This window comes from Megalops cyprinoides, chromosome 14 (genome assembly GCF_013368585.1).
Source record: "Megalops cyprinoides isolate fMegCyp1 chromosome 14, fMegCyp1.pri, whole genome shotgun sequence".
Taxonomy (NCBI): Eukaryota; Metazoa; Chordata; class Actinopteri; order Elopiformes; family Megalopidae; genus Megalops; species Megalops cyprinoides.
This window is the reverse complement of record NC_050596.1, coordinates 5,251,259-5,271,922: the sequence shown is the minus strand read 5'-3', so window position 1 is coordinate 5,271,922 and position 20,664 is coordinate 5,251,259. Positions and strand designations below refer to the sequence as shown.

General features: G+C 44.2%; 1 protein-coding gene across 1 annotated transcript in view; it reads right to left on the bottom strand.

Moving 5' to 3' along the window:
* col8a1a (collagen, type VIII, alpha 1a) overlaps positions 1-18,241 on the bottom strand; it is a 31,339-nt gene extending 13,098 nt beyond the window's left edge. The window contains exon 1 of the mRNA XM_036545501.1: positions 18,185-18,241. The gene's annotated coding sequence lies outside the window, so the exon portion shown is untranslated. The remainder of the gene's footprint in view (positions 1-18,184) is intronic.
* Between the last annotated feature and the right edge of the window lie 2,423 nt (positions 18,242-20,664).

The window sequence follows — 20,664 nt, the reverse complement described above, 5'->3', positions numbered from 1 at the left end:
GGAGTTCATAACGAGTTGATCATTTGAATCAACTGTGTCGGAGCAGGGAGAGATCTAAAACATGCATCTAAAACAGATCTAAAACAAGGAGAGGTTTGGGAAACGCTGTCTTAGGACAGCTGTCCCTTTAGCATATGTAAAGTGCAATTCATCATATTCACATGGTGTTAATGGCTTGACATTGGTCATAACTAGGGTCAAGTTCAACAGTGTTAGGTGTCCAATAAACTTCCTAATTAACAGTGATAGCAAAAGTAAGCAGTAGCGTGGTCAATGAATGATGGTCCACCCGTGTGGTTTATAAGTGCCAAAAGAGATTAAATGGCATATTTAAAAAAGTCTTTAAGTATCCCAGTTATTTGAAAATGGGAGGAAATACACAAACAGGAGCTACTTGTAAACACCTATGGCTGGTATAGAAGAACAGCTAACATTTCGAGCAATGAAAACACAGCACATTTGTGACTGTGACGAGAAACTGCTGTAGTCTTTCTGGGTCAACTGCCTAGGCAGCTAGCTAGCTTATGAAACTAGCTCGTTAGCTACTATCTGCACTGGGCAAGGTAATGTAGCTAGTGGCTAAGTGGCAGATTGACACCTGGCCAGAAACATAATCTTTATGGAAACAAATCTTAAACTACAAAGCTACATATCTATCTAAACAATTTATTTTAGTGTGCCCTTAGCCATTGATTTCGTTACTCAACATCTTTTGTTGGTTCTCCTTAGCTAGCTTGCCAGGAAACATGCTTAAAGCATAATCAGCAAGCTGCATTATGATAGTTCCTGTCTGTTTTGCTTCAGCTAAAAGAAATTATTTCATATTAGACAGAAGAGTCTACAGTCCACTCTTCATGCAAAGTTTACTCACCCTTCCAGCAAGCCATCTTACTAGCAGAGTCCCACACATCCTGACTGGAGTAAGGCAGAACTACACTGAAACTGACTAGAGTTTTGGTTTAAATTAATTAGGGTATGTCAACAAAAGAAGAAAACTAAAATACTGAATATTAAAAAAAAAAAAAAAAAAACTGGCAGACCAGTATGTGCTTGAACTGAGGCACTCATGTATAATAACTTCTCTTGACCACTAGGGGGCAGCCACTATTCAAACATGCTTCAGCCTGGACAACTTCAGTGTCCAATAGTTTAGAACTAAATAGTATGCAGTAAATTTAAGAAAGGACATTTTAAAAAATAGAAAACGTAATAATTTCTCTGATCAGTTGTATTATATTGCTGAGAAGCAAAAACATTAATGTTTTACCCTTCTGAACAAGACAAAAACAAACAAGTCTGCTCTGCCCTAAGGGCTTTGTTTCAACACATTCTGGATGCAGCATATTTTAATTTTAATTTTTTTTTTTACTTTGCATTTGTCAGTTAGTCCAATGATCAATATTCCAATTTACAGTATCAACTTCACTTGTAATGACAAGCTCACTTTCATAGTCAAAAGAGCATTTTGCCTCCCACTTGTTGTTTGTCTTGCTCATCTCTCTCTCTTTGGTTTCACTCTTGTTCTCTTTGCCTTCTTACCTGTATTTTCTCCTTCCTCCCTTTCACCTGGGCGGTGTAGCGCTGTTTACTTTATGATGTCCGTGTGTGTGTGTGGGTGTGCGTGCAGTGGCCAGTTGGGATTTTACAGCAGTTGAGAAATATGTTCCCCTGCCAACAGGCCGAGTCACACACACTTCCGCTCACAAACCTGGAGACCACTGCCTCAAAGATGTGTACATTTCTCTTCACATTTTCACCCTCACCACATCCATCCTTCCCACAATGCACAGCACAGACAAACACTGCCCACAATGCCCCTCTGTCTTAGATGTGTGGACAGCATGCCCTCACAGACATCTCTAATGTTGTTTTCATTCATGCCTATTTCCCTCCAAATAACAGCTGCTCCCTGTTTATTCCTTTTGAGGATTTACCAAAACCACTTGGTGACCCAACTCATTTTTTATTTTTTTTTTTGAGGGAACTTGCAGTCACAGTGCTATTGGTTCAGAACCTTGACAAGGATGCTTTCACAAGATAAAGGTTAAAGGTCAGGGGTCAAACTGCTGTGAGCCCTTGCTGACTGCTTTGGGTTGTATTTCACAGACTTTACCAGCAGGTTGATAGAACAAGTGGCGTTTCCAATGTTCCGATGACAAGAGCCAGACCACCAGCTAGTTACACCATTGAACGCATGACCATATCTTTTAGCCTTCAACCTCTGGCTTTGTAAAACACTGACAGCACCACTTGTTCACCACTTGGGTAGAACAGTAGTTGTTCTGAATGCTGTGCTGAATAACTGCGTTGGTTTACACCATACGCACTGTCCTCTAAAACACACAAATGCTGACCTCTCTCAACACACAAGTAACGCTAATAAGTTGAGAATCATTGGCCGGTAGTTCTGTCAACCAAGAGAGTATAATAAACACGACACGGATTGGGAGAGTGTGAATGCATGGTGCATACTGCAAAGCAAAACAACACAAGAACACAACGGCCACACCTGCTCTGTCTACCATATGTCAGCTGCATGCCAGAGCAGGGTGGCCAGCCCTCACCATCAGAGGCTGATTCTGCTACCGTTTTAAATTCTGAAGCAAAAACACAGTGGAGTCCTGTCAGCTGAAAAGGCTACCCTTCCAGAGCTGCCTTCACTGTGTGCTCTGCAGATTCTAGTTGCAGAATCAAAGCTCTTCCTATAAGGATGTGTATGTGCCTGTGTGAGCTGTTACCCGATTTGATTCGTTACTACAAGTTGAGGAAAAGGAGTTGGAAATAAACATAAGCTTGTACAGGTTGCACTAGCGTTTCCAGTGGATTTCATCTAACTACTTTGTGCAATGATGAGAACAAGATGAACCCCCTTCTCTGAACACTGCCCCCATCTGTGTATCCATTTCTGTAGGTCCGTGCCAGCATGAGAGGGAGTGCTTGAATCACTTGCCTCTGGTCTCGGGTCCAGTCCCGTTGGAAACGTTTGGGTCGTTCGACACGCGAGGGAGACCCTGGCTGTGGGCCCGATACGGCTCAGATCTCCGTGACGATGATGAACAGGCAACACTGGTGTACTCTGACCTTTCTCAGAGGGCTGCTGATTCTAACAGGAGCCTGCCATCTACACTTCCCTGTGGAACTTGGGCCTTTGAGCTTTGAAGATCCTGTCTTGTTTCCCTGAAGGAAAACACTGATCTGCCAACAGCCTATAAAAATGTAATGATTTGTATCAAAAGAAATTAGACTTTGATTCACTTACGTAAGGTCTGAATATTGGTGTTACGAGGGGAATATGTTTGGAAATTGGTCAGTTTTAATGACAGCAAAGGCAAAATGATGTTCTGAATCGAGGCATTTGAAAGAGGGAGGTCATAGTCCCGCTTGTCTCTTTCGCTGCAAACTGTGACTTTGCACACCCCTGGAAGGGTAAACCTTTACTCCCTTCTCTCGGACACGTCTTGTCAGACCTGTCCTCGAACCCCACAGATTCCCTCATCCCACAGCAGTGACAACTCCCCAAAGCACCATGCTGAGGGTCGCGGGGACAAACTACCTCTTGTACTTAACATCTTTCTGTACTTAACATCCCCTATACATAGTGTGCTGACCATTTTACTGTGCTTAAGACATACAAACAGTGTGCTTTCCCACATCTTGCTCTAGAAAAAAATGGTATAAATACAGGATTTGAATTAAAGGATGAATGCAACTTCAGATGCAAGAATTTGTGAATCCGTTCCATCCAGACATCTGAGGCTGAATATTAAATAAAAAAATGTGGATGCTGACAGCTTTGATTGGTTTCATGTGACACTGCGATTTCCCCTGCCCTAACTGATCTCGAACCTCCTCAGCTGACCGTGTGTGTAGCCCGCAGTGTGACATTGGGTCCAGATGTGTAAGGGTGAGTCAGACCCAGGCGGTCCTGTCCAGAAAAGAGCCCAGTTCGAAAAGAGGCGGGTGGGGGGGATCAGAAACCTGGCTGGCTGCGGCAGAGAGCTTGCGCCTGATCCTGGGGAGAGATAAAAAACACTGTCCGCGCCCACAGTCGCACTGGGAGACGTCGGATGGGGAAAGACTGTAACGGCACGCATGAGCACCACATCATTAATGCATGAGCCAGGGGATCCTACTGATTAATGCAGGAGGAGGGCAGGGGGACGTTACCCTCACAGCTTTAATGCGGCGAGCTGTTTTAGGCACATCACAGTCAAATGGCAGCACTCCAGAAATGGAAGGATCAGCGGACGCCTGGAGTTTGGTATGTTCAGGGTGGGTACAACCATGGATTGGGTGTTCCTTCCTCCATTGGCCGGTTGAGAACTATGGCTAGCCAAATTCTTCAGCTTCTCCAAGGTCAGTGTATCAAGACATCAGAGGCTTTGCTGACAAGGAAGTGGTTGGAGGCAGTCATTCTGTTTTCCCTTGACTTAAAGTGCGCCACTCCAGTATCCCGGCTGTATTTTTCTCTTTCCTGTAGGCTTGGGAAAGTGTCTGACATTTGTGCTTTTTGGTGGAAACAGGAGCAAGGATTCCTTAGTCACTGCATGTGGAATTTCTTCATCTTTAGGTCAGACATAGCAGCAGTCTTATAGTCTCATCCCCTCCCCTGTGAAGTCCAGCAGCACTGTGACCCTGGCTAGGTTTGACTTGCAAAGAGCTGTCAGAAACAGGCCCCGGTTTTCTCTCTGTGGCTGGACTGACAGACACTGTGAACGTAATGCTATTGCAGTGCGGCGGCCAACAGGAAGTCAGGCTGACCACAGATGAGGCCCAAGAGATCTGGGTTGGGCGTCAGTCCACTGACCGAACATTAACCACGTAAACAGGGTGCAATTTTCTTAAGGATCTGCTGAGGAGAGAAAGTCTGAATTACAGTACACACACACACACACACACACACACACACACACACACAGACACAGACACACACACACATACACAGCCTTGCTTTTTGTCTGACACAGAAGACTGTCATGTGGAACATGTAGGAATAATGAGCACTATCAATGCATGTTTCATCTTTAATGTAGGAATAAATCTTTCATGACACTGAATTCCCATCAACTATGTAAATTAAAATCACAAAACAATACATAAATGTATTGTAACATGAGAATGAAGTCCACACTTTTTTCCCTCAATTGTTCTTAAAAAAAGAGGGTGATAATTTAAATTAAAATTTTCCATGGAAATTGCATGCATGTCAGTAATACCACGAACGCAGCCTCTAGCAATGTGGAAGACTAATAATATGAGATTTTGATCAGTCTCTGCTGATGTACAAAACCACTGAGGTCTGCTGAGGCCTAGTCTTCAGTATTCAGAAGCAGCATACACAGACATCTTGCCTCATCTTGTTCAGGTGATGTATCCTCCTTACTTGAGATGGAAAAAAAAACTTTGAGAAGTTTAGACTTGGTTTCCTCTCAGAAATTGAGGACATTATTGGGTTGGCTGCTTGCTGACATCTGATCTCACACACAGCATTTTAAAATGGAAAAACTATTCATGTCATTGCCGTTCAAATGTGTTTCATTCCCATGTCTCACAGAGTCAAAACAATGGCACGTTATTGCCAGGCTCTTACTGGGTCTATCTAACCTTTTACGACTAAGCTAAACTGTTGGGAATTATTGCTGCCTCACTCCTGGCTGACGACTTGTCTGTAGTTCAATTTTACACTTAATATTGAGCAAGACTTACACAAAATGTTTTCTCTTGCATCTGTTACTACACAATAACTGATATTTGAGAGTTGTAGTGTAGTGTAGAGTATTGTGATTACAATCTTTTGATCAGGTGTTTGAATCTTCAAATTCCAGTAGTTTGAAGATTTAATTTGAAGGTGGCTTTTTACTTTCAGTTTACGATAAAAAACAACTGCCAAGTGAATGAGATTAATCATTACTGATTAATAATCTATAACCATAATCATCACAGCATATATATTTAATTAGCAGTATCTTTCAAAACAGTCTTCAGCATCATATCCTTCAAGTCTCTCTCTCAAAACAGAGCAATGTTCTCACAAAAATCCATTTTACTAGCATTTGACTTGCATCCATTCATTGGATGGCCTGTGACTAAGTGCAGCAGTTAGGAACTTGAGATAGAGACTCAAAGGTGGGGAAGGAATTTGAAGGAAACCTGTAATCTGAAAGACGGTTTGGAACAGGAACTCAGATAAGGAAAGAGAGATAAAAAGGCCCCAGTAGTGACTCATGCGGAGGATGACGGAAGCCGACTGATAATCGTTACCATAAAGGTTGTGAGAATGATGTGAACCTCAGTGCGGCCACTCTGCCTGGGAGCCAAGAGGAAACAGCCCGAGTCTGTGGCTGTAGAACACAGGAAGGGCGGGGACTCGATCCCATGTCGCAGAAATGCAAGACGAGCATTGGGAAAGCGACCGCCCGAGCATCGGTGTGGTCATGGAAACATCACAAAGGAAGCTGGAGCGTGAGGCACCGGGGGCTTCCAAAACAATCAGGAGCGAGACAGACTCTCCAAGACTACTTCAGCCTAGCCTCCAGGGTGCAGGACTGGGCTGCATCATTCACCTGAACTGGTCACGGATTGTCTGCTTTGATTTTCTATCCCGTACGGGACCGTTCCAGGAAACAGTGAACAAGGTCCTTCCAGACAGAATGGGACGAGAGCCCCTGAAAGAACAAACATGTTTTTGTGTCTGTTCCTTTTTACCGGTGCTCAACATCTTGTGTGGTGTCTGATAGTTATCAATAATCTTGAATATTACAACATGAATACATACCAAATGTAGCCATTAGTATATTTATGTGCCAAACCATTGATATTAATAAATGAATCAATCATCAATCAATCATTGACTAAGCTTTATCATCTGCAAACTGTTTATGGATGAATATAACAAGCAAAACATAAAATGTTAATTTGTATGCAATGATGAATTGATCGTTTGTGGTAGCATCAAATCGTGGCACTACTGAAGTGAGGTTTTCAAGAAAAATGTGCCATAGAGTAATTTCTAATGCTGGGGAAGCTGGGGAAGTAGAGCTTTGACCAGGGAGGTGACAGAATCTTGTGAAAAGGAGCTCCTGATTTTTCTTTTTCTTTCCACAAATCAAACTGCTCTGGGGGTGAGAGAACAGACAGGGGAAGTGAGGAACATGCCTCTCTCGGCATGTAGGTGGCGGTGACAGAGGGCATGACAGGGTGACAGAGAGATCAAAGGAATCGCAGACAGTGATGAACTGCAAAGAGGGAGATACAAATTTGCTCTGTAGGTGGATCTTGGGATGGAGGTAAGCAGCAGTCGGAGGGCAACAGCGTCTCTCTGTGAGTGGATCCTGGGGAAGGGTGAAAGTGATTCTTCATTGACCCCCTTCAGAGCAGCTGTGTTAACCACACCCAGTGGACACACCAGAGACGTTACAGCGCTCTTTCATGTCCCTGTCCCTGTCCCTGCCTGGTTGTGTGGGCTGTGGCATGAGGGCCGGGGACAAGCCTGCCCGTTCTTGTTCGTGTGAGCGCTGTTTTTCCAAACGCCGACACGGGCGCGCACTTCCAAGCGTTGTTTCTGAATGAGTGGCCTGCCCTGGGGTCTGGATCCAATAAGAGAGCTTTCCTGCTTTTCATCGAGTGAGAGACTAGGCACCGGAGCGCAACATCATCAAGGTGCGTGCGGTCACCTGAATCTGCTTTCAATAAAGGGAATGGAAAGTTTACTTCAGGGAGGAACTGACACAAAGGAGCAGTATGGGAACTCAAGTGAATCATTGTCTCTCTCTCCCTCTCTCCCTTATTCTCTCTCATTTCTTCCTTATTTTAGTTGTTTTGCTTGATTCCTGTCTGATGTTTCTCCTTAAAGTACACTTTGTCATGCCAAATATCCATTTCTGTACAATCAGCTGCTGGAAAGACTTTAAGCCAGAGAGCTGAGTAGGCAGTAGGCTAAGAAGAAGCTAATTAGAGTCGGCCAGAATGATCGTCCTGTTACCTCGAGGTAAAACGTAAAACAAGAGAGACAAGGCCCCAGGCTTGTTAGATTTTATTTCTGTGATTCAGTGTAATATGGATTTCATTCAAGGTCCCTAGATATTTAAAAAATACAGAGACCAGTTGGTGAAAATGATCCACTCTCAAGGGTATTTCTTCAGTAAAGATTTAAGGGTTAAAACAAGACCATGATCCATTAATGTTTACACTGATCTCATTTTTCTTATTTTTGAACGGAGGTGTTGCCATGGGATGAAAATACATTTAATCCGTGCTGAAGGAAATATGCCAAATCTTTTGAATCTCTTCATTTAAAAATAAAAACATTATTTTTCTTGAACCAGCATTTACTTTCCCCGCATTTCTTTATGAGGGCTCTCTGAAGGGCAGGATCTGCTTGCCTCTGGCTGTCATGTTCACTCATCTTGTTTGCCCTCTGCTTTGGATCTGTACCGAGCAGCCTTGTCCTAAATTGGGCATTGACAGCACCTGCCAAACTGACACCGGACAAACAGCCAGATGTCAAGTGGATGAAAATGGAGACAGCCCATGACCATGGCTCCCTTCACCAGTGGGTTGGCAGGAAACGGAGATTAAACTCTACCTGCTACATTTCACAACCATCCCCCCGGAGAAGTGAGGGTCTGTAGTGTATGGGAGTGGCCTGGTGGAGATGAGCAGTCTCCACCAATCTGGGGAATCGTTTTTTTTTTTTAAATCTTCTGGAGCCTTTGTGCAATTCCTCCATGCTGTAACCATCATTGGCTGGAACCCTAAATGATAAACCTCTCACATGTTGATGAATGCAGTTACCTTTGTGCTCTTGAGTTTCATCAGTACAAAGCAGACTATTTGTTATTTGCCTAAGTGTATCATATTTCATAGCTCTTGGATAATTGACATTTCTATAAAATTTTTGGTCTGGCTGGTGTGATGCATTTTGTTGTCTTGAAGGAGGAGTAGAGACATTATTGCCAGCATGCATGTTGCACATCTTTGCGAGCTACTGACAAAAAGGAACAGCAGAGAATGTCAACTCACACTAGACTAGGCTCCGCAGAGAGTCCAGAACCTAATTCATAAGACAGACTGAAATGAAAATACTGGGATAGGAGCACATAAAATGACAGAAAGTTGGAGATGACACCTTCATAGAACAGAGGTGAATACCTTTTAGATGAAATCACAGAATTTGTGTAAATGTTTTAGATGTCATCTTCATACCCTAGCCTGATGTCATGAACCTGCTCAAGGGAGGGCAACCCATCTTGCTGAGAGTGAGCTGACAGAAACATGCCCGCTTCTTCTATCAAAACCATTTCCTCTAGGACCCCCAGGTAAAAAGCATTTGGGTCACACACAAAAGGGCAGGACTGTTGACAGGCTGCACTCAACAGTAACAACCTTGTGGGTCAGTCATCCTGGTTCCCACTGCAAGACCCTGCAGTGCACTGTGGGACTTGGACCCATGCTCACATTCACAGGGGGAGCTGGGATGGACCCGTAGACATGGCAGGGTAAGCATGTTTTCTAGGAGCCTTTTCTGGATGAGGCAGTCTGGCAGAGGGCATGGAAAAAGCCATGGCCCTCCAAAATGAGTCACGGTGAGTCAGGTCCTCTCAGATAGGCAGTTTAATCCACTGACTCTCAGAGCTCCCTGCTCCAGTTCGGCTCCCTCTTCTCGTGTTTGTTTATCGAATTCACACAGCTGCAATAAAATCCTCACTTGGTTCCACACAGGTCCCACATTGGATATCAAGTATGATGAATGCCTACGCATTGGCTCAGGAAACACAGCCCAGGAGCCAGACCTGTCTCTCATAGCTGGCTCTCAAGACATGGTCATGTCACTAGGATCGACTTCCATCTTTTGTTACTACGTTTTGGTCAAAACTAAATAGCTCTCTCAAAAAAGTGAAGAAAACAAGCTGCCACAGTGAATACAGTCTGCTCAAAATGTTAACATCATTAATGCTGCTCCTGTGACACTGTGTGAAATGTACACAATGTACATATCTAAGACTAACCCTCTAATGAATGAGCTAGAAAGTGCTAAAAGTGTATAGACAGTGTCTTAGGACTAGAGTAACAGTAGGGAAATGAAGTGTGAGCAGGGAGAACCAAACATACCTTCACTCTACCCACAGCACCATGATGCCAGGTGAATCACCAAGTGTACCAAGCTACAAACGGAGAAGGTGAACCAGACCATTAACACAGCATACCAGGTAAACCAGGCTACAAGCACAATACACCATTATGCCTTTTCTCTGAAAGGATCAAACAGGAACAGTCTGTTTGAATGTGAGCCATGCATCTTTTATCACCTAGTCTCGGACAGATTCTAAAATAATCAAATGCTGAAAAGCCATTTTTCCTCTGCGCTTCCTGACTGTTTCCAGATGTATCTTTTATTCTTGGTAAACAAACAGAGTGGTTATGAAAGGCGCAGTGAATGCCAGCTAGTCATTACTTATAAATCTGCTCATGGACTGCAGTAAATACCCACGCTGTGATCAGGGTCTTATTTACAAGAAAAAGGAAGACAAAGACAACGTGCCGATTCTCTCCTCTAAACACGCAGAGAACAGGAAATGACACGGGGATGCCGTAGGACCACTACATGTCCAAATTATTAGGTTAGTCTTTTCCCTGTGAGACCACAGGCTGGTGATAGACAGAGGTATATGAAATGAGCAAAAACTAGATTGGGGCAGAAAGAAAAGGCACAGGGCATTGACCTTTTACACCACATTGGCATACCCCTATAGAGAATTTGGAACAACCATCTCTCTGATGCTGAGGGTGAGGGTGGGCAGGGGGCAGGAGGGGAGACCCAGCAAACAGTACTGCAATGCTATGTATGATGTTATGATTTTTCAAGTTTGAAAAATCTCTTGCTAATGATGCATATTATTTCGGAGAGCATACAGAGTACAGGCGGACAGAAGTTTCTGTATTGTGTTGTATTGCATGGTATGGTTCAGCAGGCTCAGATGTTCTTCCATTGCGGTTGAGAACAGAGAGGGAAGAAGAAGAAAAAAAAGAATGTCCATCTTTTCTACCATATGTTTGGCAGCTGTGCTTTGTTTTAATGAAATTTCGGCTGTGATGGTTCCAGAAATCAAAGCTGTATGATTTAAGTTAATTGGGGGCCGTGTTCTACAAAAATAAATTTATGATGAGTAATTGGAATTGAAGTGCTGTTATTTTTATAGAGATATCAAGGGGGCTCTCAACACAGGCTTTCTGTTGTCTACCTCAGATAGTACATAGTGTGTTCTCTGTGGATGCATTCATTAATCTTTTACTGTCCGTGCCCCTGTTTTAACCTTACACAACAGGTATTCACAAAAGCTATACAAACAGAACACAGTTATTTAGTACTGTCATAAAAAAACAACCTGCAACAACATCAGACACTGCTTGAAACATCACATTTCTCCAAATCTGAGCTAGTGCCATCATGACGGGGTGATTAAGTTACTGTTAGAACTCCCAAGTATGAAGGGACGCGTAATTTTGGAATTAACTGTTTCTTATCGGCGTCATCGTTGTTAACCGTTGAGGAATGCCAGCTCCATTCCCACAGATAAAGGCTGAATTGTTCTTCACCCCTGCAGTGTAACGGAGCCCCAGAGGCTGCTGCGGTGAGGGCGCGCGCTGTGAGAAAGCAGGGTGCCTCGCTCCCGGCAGACACTGGACATGTGAAAGCTTTCTCACCTCCTAATGGAAGTGCACCTGTGCCTGCTTTCCTCCTTTCCCGCATGCACCGAGGCCGCCTGCCTGGGATGGCTCGCCGGCTCTCACTCCTCGGGAGTGACGTCACCGCCAAGAGAGGAAACTGAGTGTGAGAGGGCCATCTTCCCCCTTATGGGTAAGGATTTTCAGGTAACCATGTGACGCTGATGGATTTGCGACCTTCTCAGCAGGCTCCAGCCCACACCTGAGGGCTACTCGGAGACTACCTCACAAGCCTACCTATGTGGGATTGACAGGTAACCTGTGTATACACGCCCACGCATTTACAGCCACACATATACCAAGAGATAGGCATGACACACACACACTGACACACACACATGTGCACAGATGCAGGCATGCATACACACTAACACAGAAATACACACAGACAATGACTCACACAGATGTACGTAGACGCTGACACACACAAAATCTGACATGCACACACAGTTTTACATACACACACACACACACACACACACACACACACACACACACACACACACACACACACAGTCTCTGTTTCAGCCTTTCTGGTTATTATTTGGGAGCCCACAGTAGTTCCAGCAGATGGAAGAATGTCAGATCTGCTGACAGGGCGTGGAGTGGGCCAAGCCCACAGCTGAAGACTGTAAAACACGCGTTCCCCCCGTCTCACCTGGACACTTTGTTCTGGGCTCCAGCAACATCTCTCTTTATTTTCCAGCAGTAAAGCAGTGGTCTTTAGCGTGACCTCTCCTGACTCAGGGTGGGGTGGTAGCAGGCAGGGGGAACTGCTAGCTTCATTAGAGCCAGGATAAAGAGCCGATAATACCTCTGGATCCAGTCTGACAGGCAGAATTCCCACTCTTCCAGTTTCCCACTGATTCTGGAGGCTTTGGATAATCTCTGCCTCTCTCCTCCTCTGTTGTCATTCTCCGCACTGGTCATTCCTCCACTCTGGCTCTGAGGGAGCGATTTACCCCGTGGCGGACGCTGCACTGAGACCTGTCAGCACTCACAATGATTTGCACGTGGCACGAAGAAGACGTTTTATGAAGCGTCTGCCTCTCATTCCCAGCCAAGTGGGCAAAAAAAGAGAACTGTTCACAGCACTGGCAGCCATCAATAGGTCTGCTGCAGAGAGCTGAAGTGCCCAGCTACACTAAAATATTTACAGCTTTAAGGAATGTCACCATTACCCTGCATGCCAAGGTGGTGCATATAAAAAGTATTGCATGGACTACAGTCTACACAGCAGCAGCTCCTGAACAGAGGGTATCTGTGCATTAGTGACAGACAGAATAATGTGGGGAGATACAAAAGCCAGACGATTTTCCTTTCCTATTGAGAACTAATGTGTACGGCACCACTGGCCGTCTCTTTACTCAATGCTGTTCTCTCAGGCCCCCACTCCCATCCATCACTCCTGTTTCCTCCTCTTAGGAATCCAGGAACCGTGGGGGAAATTTCAGCCAAAACTTTGTCTTTGCGGAGAATGTGCCTGGGATGCATAATTTTCCTATTAGCTTTGAGAAATGTCAGACAGAATATCTGGTGTCTGGGAAAACTAGTCAGCCTCAACCCGTGGCCAAACTCCTTGTTAAATAGAGAGGGGCATACGCTCTAATTCGCTTTTCCTGCCTCTGCGTTTTGACAGAGGACTCTGCTGCCAAAAAACAAGATTGTTGTTGTTTTATTTGGATTACAGGCTCTGCCCTCCCGCTGCAGCACCAACACACCCCCACCCCATCCAAAATTGACTGCATGCTAGCAGCTGCAGTCATGTTCCAGAGAGAGAGTTGCTTTTTTGCTTCTTCTGGTCAATAATTTTCTCCTTTGATCTTGATGGATCACTGCAGGTAATGAAAGAATTGCAAGCAATGACAGAAAAGCTCAAGATTAACTCTACAATTTGAATTCTTTTGGCCCAGAGGGGAAGTGACAGTGAAAGTGGTAATTATTTTAGAGTTTCATTCCTGCAAAAGTGCATACATACTGAACATATAATAAAAACAATATGGAAGTCATAAAAAACCCCACCCCGCTTTGGGCTTGCGAGAACACCATCCAGAATTGCAAGAGATTGCGATTTATGCAACCCCTGATTTATTTAACAAGTTGTGGCTAAGCTGTCTAACCAACAGCTTCTGTGTTTATGTGGGAACATTAACTCATTTTATTGTGCGTGGTTGGCTCTCACAGATTGCAACATGCAGTTGTCATGCACTTTGTCCCCAGTCCCCACGACTCATGTCACATCAACACTGCCTCTCCTCTCTGGATCAGGCTTTCTGTTTCTGGACCAGAGAGCACCTCCCTGAATCCAAAACCTTAGACAATAACAGATTCATCTTTCTCTTCCCCTCAAAACCGCCGAGGATTCTCTGAACCACCGCACCAATCCTTTGCTATAAAAGCCCTGGGGTCAAAGGGTTCTGGGCGCACTCAGACAGTCAGCCCTGCGGCCCACGCTCCATGCTCTGGCGGTGTGCGGAGAAATGTGTCACTCAGCACTCGGCTGCTTGGAGCGCCGCAAAGTGCTGTTATCCCCACAAACATGTTCTTGCAGGGTAAACTTTGCAAAATAAGCAGCACAAATCCTCTGCTGTGGGGGTCTTTCTTTTATGCTGCTGCAAGCTGCTCTCGGGGGGGGGGGGGGGGGGGGGGGGGTTTAGGTAGACTCCCATGAATGCGGGGCAGTGTGACACAGCTGTGCAGCTCAAAAACTTTCACCAACTGTTTACAGTTTTACTGATTTATTGACCGGCCCACAGCTTGTTTTCTCTTCTGCTGTCCTTTCTTTCTTTCTCTCATTCACCCTATCTCTCAGGTAAACAGCTGGGAGTGAAGAACAGGACTGCATTGCCCACACAAACACACAGATAAAGCCCAAGAGAAAAGAGCAGCCGTGCCGATTACATCTTCCCCCCTCTGACCCCGTCCTCCCTGTGCTCAGCTGAGGGGCACGGAAGGGTATGCGCTATTTGAGGTTCTCATGGCGTTCACCGCACATCACTGAGGGAGGAAGTTTGTGAAGAGGACCACAAGTGTGGCAAATTCCTACTGTGGGGGCTGTTGCTAAAAATAAAAGCACTGTTAACTGTGATCATTCTGGGTCAAAGGTGAAGACAAAGGTCAAGACACCGTCTGTGTTGTATGTGGCAAAAAACTGAAAAAAGAATTCACATTTGAATCTCTATTCCATGCGATTTCAAAAAAGCTTTTGAAAAAAAAAACACTTTCTGAAGACTATAAAATCTGTGAGGTCAAAAGTCATTTAAAGCAGAAAAGGCACTCATGTGATTCTCCTTGCTTCCGCTAACTGACCCCTGGATAGGGTCTTGGTGCAGGGAGAGCAAGTGCTGCAAGTGCTCTCTAAATCACCCCTTGCACTGGAGTTTTCTTTAAACTTCTGATGAAGTGCGTATGGACTGAAATCGGTGGGGAGCGGGCTGGGCTTGTGCTGCGGTTCTGTGCGCGTGTGTTTAATTAGTACGCTACTGCTGCTGTGTGCACTCTAGAGAGATGTTACTGTTGTTTTGTGCTCAGAGCGCCCTCCCCCATGCCCTAATGGAACATTTCAGTTTCTGGCAGCCGGGCAGCTGAATGGAGCTAGACCATTTTCCATGTGCTGAAGTATGTACCAAAGAATTCACAATGAATTGTATCGTGGAAAATATGTTCGGTCGAAAAAAATAATATAAAATAAATAAAATACAAACTTTCTTATTGGATGCAATGGTAGCTGAGGACGTATTTGACAGCTTTCTGTGACAAACGAGACTTTATGGAGGCCAAGAGGAAATTGGAAGTCACTTAGCGCAAATGACGCGTGAAAATGTACAATGAGACCTTAAAAAATGATCCTCTTGAGCTGAAAAACCTGCGCGGAAAATGCACGAGGTGATTTGTGCACAATGGTCTAATGTAGATATTTTAAAAGGAAAAACAAAGAGTGTGTGATTTAGGGAGAGACCTGGCAGTCCACTTCTCTCTCTGCCTTTCTCCCTCCCTCTTCTCTCTTCTTCTCTCTCTCCCTGTCTGCACTCACAGTCTACACGTCCAACTCACTGTGGTCTGATAAAAGAACACGGTCACTGTCCAGCCAGACTGAACTGACCGCCACCCACCCTGGCCTCCTCCCGATCTCCATCTATGTTTTTTCTCGTTAGGATAAAGCTGTGAAGTGCTTGATCTGAGGATGGGAGGATGTTAAACTGGAGCGAATGCGTCTGTTATACGTGGCATCACACCAAACCACAGAACATTTCTGTCTGAGAGAAGTCAATGAGGACACCCTCCAACCTCCGCTCCAGCAGCCACTCCATGTCTGCTTTTATTTCATGAACAGAAAACTCATGGTATTGTACTTGGTGCAGAAATGCCATGTTCTCTGTTTGAGCATTATTTCACAAGCTGGAGAACTGTCTTTCTGGAATACTGATTAATCTGTTGGAACTAGGAATGTGCCAAAATAGACCAATTAAAAAACTTTATGACCCTATTCTGTACCAAAAAAGCAACATTTCACCACCATGTGTTAATGTTGGCCTTACACAGGGGCTGTTGTCAACCTGCTGCCTGACACTCTTGTAAAAAGCAGAGTGTGTCGCATCATAAACACTTCATTAAGTGTTTTTTGCAGCTTGTGCGCTGAAAATCAGGTAATACTCCTCAGGAGACCCATAGAATATTGTGCATAATAGACTCACAACACTGCTTTGACAAAAAATATGCTCACAAAAAATCTGCAAGCCATCCCTTGACTAGTCCTGCATGTGTCAAATACAGAATATGAGGTCCTGCTTTTGTTGAAAGCATTGCCATTCTGACAGGCACATTTTCATCAGACCAACATCAATAACCTCCCTTCTATTGCAGAAAAATGTGCACCCTGCACTTGTCTAACCCAACAGCTAACTGTTAGCTAACTCTGCTAATCCCCCCCCCCCCCCAGGGGGAGGACAGACGTTTTGAAAAGGCAAGGCCGCGCACCTCAACGCAGTTCGCCAGCGCACCCCGGACCAAGTGCAGCGCTCCCCGTCTTACGCAGTGCATATGTTCCAGCTTAGCCGTAAAATTCCAGAGGAAATTGACTTTCCCTGCGAAGGGCGATTGGCCCGGGGGAGACCACCCCGGGGGGGGGGTTCACAGATACTGCACCTTCAGAGACAGAGAGCACCTCTAAGAAGGGAAGAGTGCCAACCCGCTGCCCAGGCCTCCCCACTCTTCCATCTGGGACCTGAGGAATGCCTATGTGACCCCTGGAGACAAAGAACTGCTCTTTAATCCCTCTGGGAAGTAAAGGAGGGAACACACACCCCCTTGGGAAGGGGGCTTGGCCATCTATGCCAGCAAACTTGGGAAAAGCCATGGCATTAAGGAGCTCTTGCTTACCGAGAGTCAAAAAAATGCCCCTGCCACTTTAAGAGATCAGGCGAACGCAAAGAAATCCCATTAACCTGTCCCTTCAAAAGCATCCAACAGCCAGTACAGCCTGTAACCTTAGATCAGATAACAAGACTGTATTATTATCCAGCCCGAGCCTAAAATATGAACACCATGTCTAATCATTTCATCAAATCTCAGCCAAATATTTGCAAAAAATTAAGCAAACACTTGGATTACCCTAAGATTATGTCAACGAAAAAATAATATATATACATTTTGCTTTACTTTGGTAACTGTGGTTATTACCCTGCTGTAAAGTGGTTAATGTGCTGCTTCAAAAGATTCTTTTAAGGTGAGCATGAATCTGAGCTTTGAGCAGTGCAATCTCAAGAATCACAAAAAACAATTCTGTAATGCAGTGCAGCATCATGTTAAAACCCTGATTTAAGCAACACAGAAATATCTGTTCAAAATTGCCTTTGGGATTGGCTTCAGATGAAATGTATGATTTTAAACAAGAACAGGGAACACCTTTCTGACAACATCATTATTGCAATGACTAAGCCGTGCTGTGTCCCTCCTGTATCTTGCACTGAATGTGTTAGTTTGGCAACATTCGCTGTTCAAGAGAAAAGAAACAGCCTGTACAGATAGCATGAACCTTGTGCCCTTTCATGTGAAGTTGTATAAACTGAGTGAGAGATATGTTCCACTATGACTCTGAATATTATGAACCCTCTGCAAATCAGCTGCAAAACTTCCAAATATCAGCCAAGGACCTGAATACTTGAATAGAGTCCATCTTTTAAAATACCATAACAACGCACGTGCGCATGCGTGCACACACAAACACACACACACACACACACACACACGCACACACACACACACACACACACACACACACACACACGTACACATATTCACATTTTAATTGAGAAAAATAATGAGCAAGTAAGGTGTTACTTGGTCCCATACAGGAGTTTAGAGTAGAACGCACTTCACAGAGGCTGCAATGAATTCATTCTGACTATTAATAATCATAAGCATAGTACTGCTGATGATGTGTATGGAACATGTGGCTTACCTTCTTCTGTGTGAGGCCGTGAGAGTGGGACAGTCACTGTAGACAGAGAGCTCTGCAAAAGAACTCTGAACAGCAGCAGGCAACACGCACAGGGCTTTTATGCACAGGTGGGCGGGGCTTACCCTCTCCTCTGAGGAGGTGGGCAGAAGGAAAGAGGTAGACATGAGAAAGAAAAAGAGAAAGAGAGGGAGGGAGGAAGGGAGGGAGGGAAGGAGACAGAAAGCCAGAGAGAGGGAAAGACAGACAGAATGCATTAATATCAGTGTAGACCTTAAACTGAAGATGAGGATTGAGTATGTGTGTGAGTGTGTGTATGTGTAGGTATGGGTTTATATGTTTGCGTGTGTGTGAGCCCGCGTGTGTGTGTGGGAGAGAGTATGTTTGAGAGATATTGGGATGAGTTGACTGGGGCCTGAAGAAATTATGCAGAAACGAGTTGCAATGGGCTACAATTGCTGGATGTGTCCTTGACAATGTTGTTACTTCTGCACTGGGTTTAAAAGGACATCAGTCTATATTAATTTTATTCCAGCAGTGATGGTTCATGAGAGAGAATATTGATATTCAGTACGAACTCATCCCACTTTTTTGTCAGCCAATGACTTCATCCATTCTGATGACTGGTTTGAACGTCCACATCATTTAAATGAATCATGGGCCTTCAATAAAAACAGTGCTCGTGGTGATTTGAGCTAAATCTTGGAGAATTTCTCCCTGGGCCCAGTCTTGGTTGAGCTGAGCTGACCTCAAAGCTGTCAAAGGACACCCGTCACAGCTGTTTCAAATCTGATACAGAGTTTTAAATGTGTTTGTGTTCATGTTGTGGTTTTTTTTGCTGTGTGTTCCCCACTGCAGGTCTACATTAAAAGTAAGTAAGCTTCTTTGCAATTTTTGAAATACCCTCATACGTCAAATGATACATTTTCCAACCCATCTATGCTCTTTCAGGCTAATTCAGTGATTGAGTATATGTTTTCATCACTTATCCAGCGAGAGGTCACACCAGGATTAGGGGTGTGGTTAACAATTGATAAGATAGGTCCTGTGTGGTGGGGGTGTGGTTAACCTCTTATGCTGTAAGTGCTGTGAAAGGGTAGGGATGTGATTAACAGAGGTACTTTAGGACTCCTGGAAATGTGCAAATTTGAAGAAAAAGAGGCTCATCTAAAGAGCTGACAGTTAACCACAGTTCTACAGCTGACTGTTAGTGGAAAGCAACTGATCCTACAGTGTTAGTGCTGTTTGTGAAGAATCAGTATAGTTTTGCATTTTCAAAGCCATGACAATAGATTATACGATTATGATCTTATTATTTCATATATAGTCCATATAGTTAAATAAACCTTGAAAATGGTAGCATCATGTTCCTTGCCTTGGCTGTATATCCTCTTAGTTAATCCGTTCTCAGATGTCAGGGCCAAGTTGCCTTTTTAATTTAGTTAAAACTACAAACATTTGGTAAGCACCATTATTAATCTAGAAACTTCCTTTAATCTAGCAGGCTGATGAATAACAGAAATGACAAATGCAAGCAGGTGGATGCTATGTGAGTTATGCTATGCTGTATGTCTCCCAGTCTGTTTTTTATAAGGGATTAATATGAATCACAATTAAAGTGTACAGTGCTGTTTGTCTTTTACATGAATGACAATTCAATTTTAGTCATGTTTATACATTTACAATACTCCTCTTGATTATGTCAGAGCTTTTTAGCATTCACCCTATACAGCATGCTCCAACAAGTTTCAAGGACGCATACAGAGACATAATTTTTAAGGACAGTAACACCCAAATTGTTGTTGAAAAGTTCACCTGTCCATTTTTGTTGGTTCTTTCAATGTGTTTGTGTTTATTAACATTGTGTGCGTTGGAGAAGCTGATCGTGGAAAAAGCCACACTGATGGAGGAGTGACAGAAATGTCTGTCTGCTGCTTAAACAGCACCAGTTCCTCTTTTTGTTTCACACTTTTTTCGGGGAGTGTTTTGGAGTGGTACCATCAACGTGACCGGGACACGTCCTGGTGCCAGGACCTTGGATCAACAGAAGACAGCTGTGGAACAGTCGACCCAGATTCCACACGCCGGGCCGCACTGCAGCAGCCAATCACGGAGAGTCACAGCAACCAACGGCAGGGCCCGTAGACAGGCGGGGAACGGCAAATGGACTCATGCTCAGCACATGCTGTGTGACATGGTCATCCTGTCTGCATGTTCTCCAAATTAAAATATAAACATAAATGTGTAGAATTTAAATTAATTACATTACTGGCATTTAGCAGACACTCTTATCCAGAGTGACTTACATTGGTTACAGCTTTTTTTACAATGTTAACTATTCATACAGCTAAATAGTTACTAAGGTAATTCTGGGTTAAGTACCTTGCCCAAGGGTACAGCAGTAATGGTCCAGCAGGGACTCGAACCAGCAACCTTTTGGTTACAAGTCCTGCTCCTTGAGCCACTATACTATACTGGACTTA